Below are 8,739 nucleotides of genomic sequence, written 5' to 3'. Positions count from 1 at the left end.
TGTTGTCACATATAAATTTACATGTATTATATAAATTATTAAATACACATCACATATAAAGATCTTTTAATAATTGTTCATTTTAATTTAAACCCCAAATCTTTATTTTGTTTATTTACTATTTTTCATTTTGTTCTATTGAGATGGGTGTAACATGAATCTTAAAAGGTCTTATTAATAAAAAAAAAAACACTTGGAGCCAGATATTGGGGTGAGAGCTGAAAAATCAGAGAAACAGAACAAGCCAGCCACGTCCTTACCTCTACAAAACCCTCAGCCTCAAGAGAGAGACTTCCTGTTTATTCACGCCTAATATACCTTTCTGTACCCTACCGTCTTCCTTCCTTCCTAGTGCTGGGATTAAAGGTGTGTGCCACCACGCCTGGCTCTGTTCCCACTGTGGCCTTGAACTCACAGAGACCCAAATGGATCTCTGCCTCCTGAACACTAGTATTACAGGCGTGTGCCACCACTGACGGACCTCTAGGTTTAATACAGTGGCTGGCTTTGTCCTCTGATCCCCAGGTAAGCTTTATTGTGGGTACACAATATATCACCACAGATGGGAGTGTGTGTGTGTGTGTGTGTGTGTGTGTGTCTCACTACACAGCCCAAGCTGGCCTTGAAGTCATGATCCTCCCTCCTTTAGCCTCCTGGGTGCTGGATTACAAGCGTATGCCACCCCACTCCATGTGGTGCTCACTAAGCTATTGCTACAGCGCTCATCCATTGCCACTGTCTCCCTCTCGTCTCAGCATACAGTGATGCTCAGAACCATGTCTCCTCCCTCTCACGCCTCCTGGAACCCAGAAGCTCATGTTCCCCCCTCACCCCCCCTTTCCTAGTTTGTGGCTGGTTAACTTTGCCAACTTTGTAGGCAAAGAAGGGTCCTCTCTGTTCCATGGCAAAGGTTTTATTTCTAGAACTGTCTACCAGCTTATCCTTTTGCCAAATGGGCTCTAGCCTAGCTGTTTCTGGAGAAGAGGGCCTAGGAACACCTGGGAGACAGTTTGGCACTTAGGAAGCCCTGTGAGAAGGAGATCTGGGCAGGAGGAGCCAGGAGACTGAGCTGGGAGAGGAGAGCAGGGTGGGGCACCACGGTGTGCTGACTCCTGTCCCCACATCCCATGTTGCAGCAGCTTCTGGTCCCTGAAATTCTGCTTTGTGTTATTATTATTATTATTATTATTATTATTATTATTATTATTATTAGAAACTATTATTAACATGCATTACCCCAGTGGTCCTCCTTAGAGTCTGCTGAGACTCTTTCAGAGGTCAGAGGTCAGTGATCATCGGCAGCTGGAGGCGGAGCCTGGCTCTGAAGCTGGGGCTGTTGCACTCAAGCCCTTGTGTGGTCAGATGAAGAGTGGAAATTGAGGGGAGCTCTTCCGGGGGAAGAGAAACTGGAGAGACAGGGACAGGGAACTGGAAGAGAATAGAAGAGTCTGAAGCTGGAGACGGACGGGGAAGGCACAGGGCAGACGCAGCTGAAGCTGCCTGGAAGATTGAGAGGCAGACTTGGGGGGGGGGAGGGGGGCTCTGCAGGGACTGAGGGAAAGGGTGAAAAGATGAGCTGGGGGTGGAGGTCAGAGGTAGGGCCAGACCCTGCAGAAGGCCCCACGTCTCTCACTTCAGCTGCTGCCATTCCTCGGCAGGGGGCTCCTGTCCCTTCAAGGGACCCCAACTTCTGTATGTGGTTCTGTATGACAGCCTCCCAGTGAGGTTGTTAGCTAAAACCAGACAGAAGGAGCTGAAGTTCCAGGCCCTGCACAGGGGCCCATCTCGTTCCAGGGCATCTGCAGGAGTCTGTCTCAACAGGCCTTGGATGGCCTGGGTGCTGGCAGCTGCTTAATCTAAACAGACCAGGAGACTGAGCCACAGAACCATTCGGGGAGAGGGCGACAGTGGGCGCCGTTCCCAGGCAGTCCTCTGTGCAGACTTCACCTGGATAGAACAGCTCACCCACCACACTGAAAGACCTGCTTTCCTCGATGCCCCTCTGCCGAGATCAACACCTCACACGCTGTACGCTGGAGGGAAAGCCAAACCGTCAGCAACCCAGGGCCGCAGACCAGGAGCTAGTGGCTGCAGTTCTGACGGTCCCTTCACCTGCCTAGCTCGTAGGGCCGTGGGGAACAGTGGACACTTTCCAGAGTATCATGCAACAGCCCCTATTCAGAAGGATCACACCAACAAGATGCACCGCAGGTTGAAGGACCCCAGCCTGCCCTGGGTTGGCTCCCCCTCTCCCCATTGGGGTCTTCCTGTGTGACCGGCTGGGCTCCGCCTTATGGGTCTTGTAGCTTAGTCCCACTGTGCAGTTCAGTGTGATGGACGCCAAGGAGGTTGCAGGATGCATTTATCTGGGACTAGGGCACGTCGCCTCCTGCGATCTTCTCCAGTACAGCTTTATTTCTTGGGCACAAAACAGTTATGGGAGGTTCAGGACTTTTCTGCTTGTAGGATTTAGGGACAGAGAAGCTGGAAGGAAGTTTTGGTGGAAATTCGATCAGAAAGCTTCAGCGTGTCTGGTTCTCAGCAACACTGTTCCATGGGGGAAGGTATGTGGTACAGTGTGTCCCTCCCCCAGCTCACGCACGTGCACCCCACACTCATTCACAGACACATGATTTAAGCACACTCATGCACAAGCACGCATGGTGTGAAAGAGAAAATACACATCATTTTTCACCGGCCGAGGGAGGAGCCTGGCAGTACAAACTTTCTGTTGATCTTGGAACAGGCTGGAGTTAGCGAATTACCCCTCCTTGGAGCAGCCTGGGCATTCCTGGCCTGCGTGCTGGGAAGAAAAGGGTGAAGGATTAGTTTTCTGTCCTTTGATGGGGCAGTGGGGAGGCAAGTCGTGGCCGGTGAGCGAGCGTGTGCATGCGTGTGTCTTGTCCCGCAAGCTGGGTGGCTGGGTTTGGCAGGGCTCTGCAGTGGCTGCAACTCATCTTTGGAGGTCTTTGTTGATGCTTTCCACACTGAGGAAGCGTGCCTTGGGGTTGATTGTGTAAACTCCAGTCTCCTTTATGTATTGATGGCATTACTGAGGCAATATGCCAGAGACAGGGTTCCTCCATCTGCCCCAGGAGAGAGAACCCAAGTCCTCCATCAAAGTCAGGCTGGAATACCCAAGCCGGGCTGACATGTGTGTCAGCTGTCACCTTAAAGGCGGCATTGACACCAACCACATAGAGCTTGTCTCTCTGGACTTGGAGAGCAGTGGCAAAGGACGGGGACTTCCCCGGTAGTTCCCCGGGGTTGGTGCTCCTGACCCTCCCTCCACCCATCAGCTGGGAAACCTGGCCAGTCCCTCAGTTCTTTGTGCTCGTTGCCTCCTGTGTGAGTAAGGATGGTAACGCTGAAGCCGGTCATGAACAAAGGCTGGCGAGGCCTTACAGGGTCCTGAATGGAAAGTATGGGAAGGGTCTGCTCTATGTTGCACCTAGACAAGCCTTTGTTCTTAATACAACCCACACAACACACTCTGTTCTGTGCTAAACCCTCTCTAAACATTTTCCCTGTAAGATGCTGTGCACGGACGTCTGTATCATTCCTGCAGAGGCCATTTGTGGTGAGGGTCTTGGTTAAGGCCATTGACCAAGTACTGGATGGATGCGGTCCAGAACTTGATGAAGCCAGTGAGCTTCGTGATAGCCAGGGAGTCACTTCCTGCGGTCACTCACTACCTTTGCCTTGCAGTTTGGAGCAGGAGCAGGAGCAATAGTGGCCTTTTGAAGATCACTGGGATTTATGCGAACAGGAGGTGGAGCAGAGGGCACTCCCCTATGTGGTCGTGTGGTAGGGAGCTCCTCGGGGTGGGTAGTAATCAATTAATAGGCTCGTGTGCATTCAAAACAGATGGTCTTCCAGAAATTCTCCCCCTGCACGGCATGGCGGGGTATGCAAGGACGTAGGAGCCGGGCCCTGCTAACTGAATTTGTAAAGTGGTGTGAGAGTAATGTGCTTATGTAACACCAGTGGACCAAAAATACAGACTAAGAAAACCCCAAGGCCGCACAATTAGTAATAGGTCACAAACATGCTATTTTCTCTCATTTTTTTTTCTTGACATTGCCATGGAGGGTTTCCTCTCATTCATCAGAGGCGAGAGCTTGCTGACAGTCTCCAGGAGCTTGGCTGGCAGTCTGGGGTGGGCTGGGGGTGTTGCCAGGGGCCCAGGGACTTCCCGAGCTCCATGCCTGGCTCTGGGCCTGACTTGTTGGATTTGAACTCTGTTCAGGCGGAATCTAGTCTTTTCAGGGAGTTATAGCACTCTGTCCCTCCAGCTATGCCCTAGAGGGTTCTAGAAGGAGTCAGGCACTGTATCCTGGTGGGTAAGGAGCTATTGGCAGGGCTGGGACTGACTTTCTGTGTGGCCTGGTTTTCTCCTGGTCTATCTTGTCCCTGTCTGTGGTCTATATGTGTGAACTCCGGGGCAGGCTCCACCTGTCGTGTGGAGGGTGCCTGCCTCCTACTCGGGTTTTCTATGTCCTGTTTGTTTTTTTTTCCGCTGCCTTGGGAGCTCATGGTTCGTACACCTGCCAGAAGTCCTTACAAAGGAGTCTTGGGGACATTGGCTCACAGAAGAGAGCCACAGCTCAGAAGGCAGCCCTCCTACTTGAACCAAAGGTCCTGAATTAAGAGCTGCTCCTGAAGTGCACGGCCCCTGCAACGAGGCTCTGCCATGTTCTCCTGGCCACAGCCAACTGGGTCCCATGGAACAGCAGGATCTGTCCAGAAAGATACAGAACATCAAATTAGCTATAGGGGCCCAGGAGATGCCTGGTCCCTTCCTGAATGTGGCACTATGGATTAGTATCGGCCTTCGCTGAGCCGAGGTTTCTTGTTCCCAGCCTAGGGCACTGAGGTGCTGAGAACTCAAGGGGAGTGGTGATCTGAGAGTGACCAATGAAAGTTTGTTGCACCCCTGCTGTGTATGTGACACTGTGCTAAATCATGGTGATCTGAAGTAAAGCAACCAGTCACCTAACCAACCACCAACTAACTGATTAACCAACATAATAATCAATCAACCAGTTAACCAACAGAATGAGCAACTGATCAACCAAACAACCAGTCTATTGGATAGGTTACTAACCATCCTACCAGTAAATAAACTGACCAGTCAACAAACGAATCATTCAAGCAACCAATTAATTAACACACTAACAAGTCAACCAGCTATCAACAAACAAAACTGCCCAATTAGCCAGCCAGCTTACTAACTAATCAACCAACCAATGTACCCACTGATCTGCCAATGAACAAACTGACTGTTTAAACAGTCAAGCAGCTAACTGGTTCACCCATCCACTGAACTAGTTGCCGGACTGATTGACTGGGGGTCAGTCAGCAGAACAGGAGATGTTGCTCACCTGAGGAGAGGGATGGGGAACTCCCACAGCACAGGTCAGAAGCCCTCTAGACAGGCATAGAGGAGAGAGACGGAGGAATCCACAGACACCAGGGAGATGGCCCTCTGGAAAGGGGTAGAGGGAGAAAGTTATGAAGTGTAGGGTGAGTTCAGATAGCCCATCCTAGCTCTTCCTGGCAGGTGCATTTTACAAGGACAGAGACAGGAAGAAGAGCCTGTAATTTACTCATGAATCCAACCGGCTCTGTGTATGAGGTGGCATACCATGAACCCACCTTAAATGCACATGGCAACACACTGAGCTGGGGTCCCGTGTTGTACAGAAGGGAGGAGGCACAGGGACTCCTAGCTCTCTGTTCCCTGAGGGCAGATGTCATGTGATCCGCTTACGCACGCGCGCGGCCCCATGCCATGCCTTCCCTACCACAGTGGACAGTAGTCCCTCAGACTGTGAGCCAAAATCAACCCTTCCATCCTGAAGCTGCTTTCTGCGGGGCCCTTAGAGCAGCGAGGACAGCAGCTTCAATGGTGGATGCATCCCACGGTCTGCTGTGATGTGTCCCACTTCTGCAGGTAGCAGCTCTCACAGCTGCATTCTGCCTGGAGTTGAAGCTGCATCATGAGATCCTCCCTAAAGCCAAGCAGGTGATGTACCACACCCTACACCCCCACCCCCACCCCCCGAAAGCTGCAGCCCAACCTGGTTCTCTTTCTGCATTACCCACTCTCACTCATTTTTTCTAGCTACAGAAACCAGACAGGGATACCTTTTTTGGGCATCTCTGCTGGTCTTAGCATCCTAGGAAACCTAGGTGTTTTCATTCATGTGCAGAGTACACATGGGCAGCCACGGACAGGGTGGGCACCAGACCTGTGTAAGGCTGTGGCTGAGCTATATTTACAGCCAAGGACCAGAGCTGCATATGTGAAGTCTGGTTTTTCACCCCATCTCAATAATATGTACCCTTCTGCAGGGACTTGTTCACTAATATTGGCTGGGTGCCCAAGTGCTGTACGGGACTCCTTTAGACTTGGGCTCTGGCAAATTTGATTTTTTTTTTTTTTTTTACTGAAAATTACCCATTTTTTAACATTTAAAATGTTATCGAGCCATGTGGCCACTGCTGTCTTGGGCAGAAAACATCTTGGATGAATTTGCATTTTTAATTCTTGGCATTTTTATTTTGCTTCGGTTCCCAAAGAGCATTTTTCCCCCTTCTTGGGGGCGGGTGGGAGTGGAAAAAACTAAAGAAAGAAGGCGGCCTGTGGCAGAGCAGGAGTGCCAAGCAAACAGAACCGGCGTAGTAATGTGTGCCCCCTCACTGATGACCGCACCACGTTTTGCTGTGTACTCCTGAAGTGGAGCCTGCCCGCCACTCTCCAAACCCGGCCTCCCGCAGGCACTTAACGGAGTGACACGTGGTTCCTTGAGGGGTGGCTTCTCCTCGGGGCGGCTGCTGGGAGACTGGCTCTGGCCAGTGTGGGGGTCAGCACCTTGGGCCTGGGCCTATGTGACAGATCACTGTCTTGTGCTCTCTGGCCACTTGTCCCATTGCCAAGCACTCGGGGCTCTTGACATGACTGGAGGAATTACACCAAATTGGGGTTAGAGCTACATAGGGCTTTCCAGAACACTGGGCCATGTCCTAGGTGGGGAAACTGAGGCTGAGAGAAGGAAATCTAAATGGGGTTCCCTTTAATGTCCAATGATAAAAAAAAAAAATACCTATCAGAGCCAAGCAGCAGAGAAGCTGCACATGGCTCTGTCCTAATCCTGAGGTCGGGCCAACCAAGAACAGAAAATTCTTCCGCAGGGTATGTGCTCAGCAAGGGCCACTGGGAGCTCCCAGGTTGGGCCACCTGGGTGTTTTCACCTCATTTCACAGTTCAGGGAGCTGAGGTTCAGCTCTGGCTCACATCTGTGTCTGCTGGAGATGCAGTCTGAAGGTAACCATATAGGCTGGAATACGGGTACACCCAGGATGGACAGCAAGTTCCCTCTGATGGCTGGGCCGCATGCTAGACACCAGGGGCCCATGGCGGACCAGGCAGACAGGAGCCCTCTGTGTGTGGAAATGGCATTTCAGTGAGAGGACCACAAACAACAGACTAACTCCTAAGGTTGGCGGTTTCACAGTCAACCAACACACAGAGAAGAAAATACGGAAGGGCAGGTGAAAGGGAGGGGCTAAACGATGTCACAAACAGGTTCCAGAAGCCAGCCAGGTGGTAATGGACCGAACCCAGCTCCGTTGGCGTCTGCTATTGCTTGCTGTGTGGACACAAGCAAGTTTCTCAGTCTCTCTGTGCCCCCATTTCCACCTCTCTATAATGGAATAGCGATGGTATATGCTGCATGAGGTGGTTGTGCAAAAGACAGAAAGCACACATACGATGCATGTGATGTATGCCTCGCTCAGCCAAGTGCCTGACAGAATACCCCTCGGTGTGCGCCGGGTGCTAGTCTGCACCTAGTGCCAGCGTACAGTTCACACATTGCGTCAACTCCCCTCTCCCTTCAGCGACTCCATGAGACCAGTCAGCCTGCTTTACTAACTGAGGAAGCCACATTTGAATTTGTTAAAAAAACAAAAAACAAAACAAAACAAAAAAAACTCAACAAAAGCCCCAAACCAAACAAACACTTCGAGACAGGGGACGTTGTTTCCTTCAGCCGGCGCCTTCCACAATATGGTGTGACGGGCCGGGAAAGCTTGGCCACAGATGGCATGCTTGGTACCAGCTCTGTTTTCCAAATAGCGGGCTCCTGGGCGTAAATGGTACTGCTCAGACACATGCTGCTGCCTGGCTCCCGGGAGGCTCCCACAAGAGCATGCTTCTTGGCCCACATCCCCGGGTCCGGCTCTCTTCCTCCAGATGGTGGCCATCAGAACCTTCCAGAAGGTGGAAAATGGGTGCTGATATTCGGGGTAACCCCTCCTTCTGCCAATGCCCCCCTTTATAAGACTTGCTTCCCAACCCGAGGTCTCTGGCAGTGTGCATGGGTACCTGTGGGGGACCTTGAAATGACATCACATCTCTAGTCATTGGTGAAGCTGGACCTTGAACCTGGTTCTTTGGGATGTGGTCCTGAGGCTAACGCTCCTTCCCAGGAGGAGTACTGAGTGCCCAGTGGAAGGCAGAAAGGAGCCTTGGGAGGTGGGATGATCATTTCCCCCTGGATGAAACCTCAGTTCCGACACTTCCAGGCTGAGGCAGCCCATCCGGCTCAACAGCTTACTCCTTGACCCCGAGTTCCAGTGCCCCCCCCCAGCCCCTTTTCTCTCCCCTCATGAGTACATGAGACCATGTCAGGTATCTTCCTTATTATTATTATTATTATTATTATTATTATT

The 8,739-nt window shown here is 51.4% G+C and overlaps 1 long non-coding RNA gene across 1 annotated transcript; it reads right to left on the bottom strand.

The window, feature by feature from the left end:
• Positions 1–4,089: 4,089 nt before the first annotated feature.
• On the bottom strand, positions 4,090–7,517 carry LOC121822253 (uncharacterized). The gene is made up of 3 exons (XR_006063257.2): positions 7,258–7,517; positions 5,385–5,488; positions 4,090–4,739 (listed from the first exon to the last, which is right to left on the bottom strand). It is a non-coding gene; the product is annotated as an uncharacterized LOC121822253 (long non-coding RNA).
• Between the last annotated feature and the right edge of the window lie 1,222 nt (positions 7,518–8,739).

The sequence above is a fragment of the Peromyscus maniculatus genome, chromosome 14 (genome assembly GCF_049852395.1).
Source record: "Peromyscus maniculatus bairdii isolate BWxNUB_F1_BW_parent chromosome 14, HU_Pman_BW_mat_3.1, whole genome shotgun sequence".
Classification (NCBI taxonomy): domain Eukaryota; kingdom Metazoa; phylum Chordata; class Mammalia; order Rodentia; family Cricetidae; genus Peromyscus; species Peromyscus maniculatus.
Note: the sequence above shows the minus strand (reverse complement) of the source record. Positions and strands in the feature narration are given on the sequence as shown.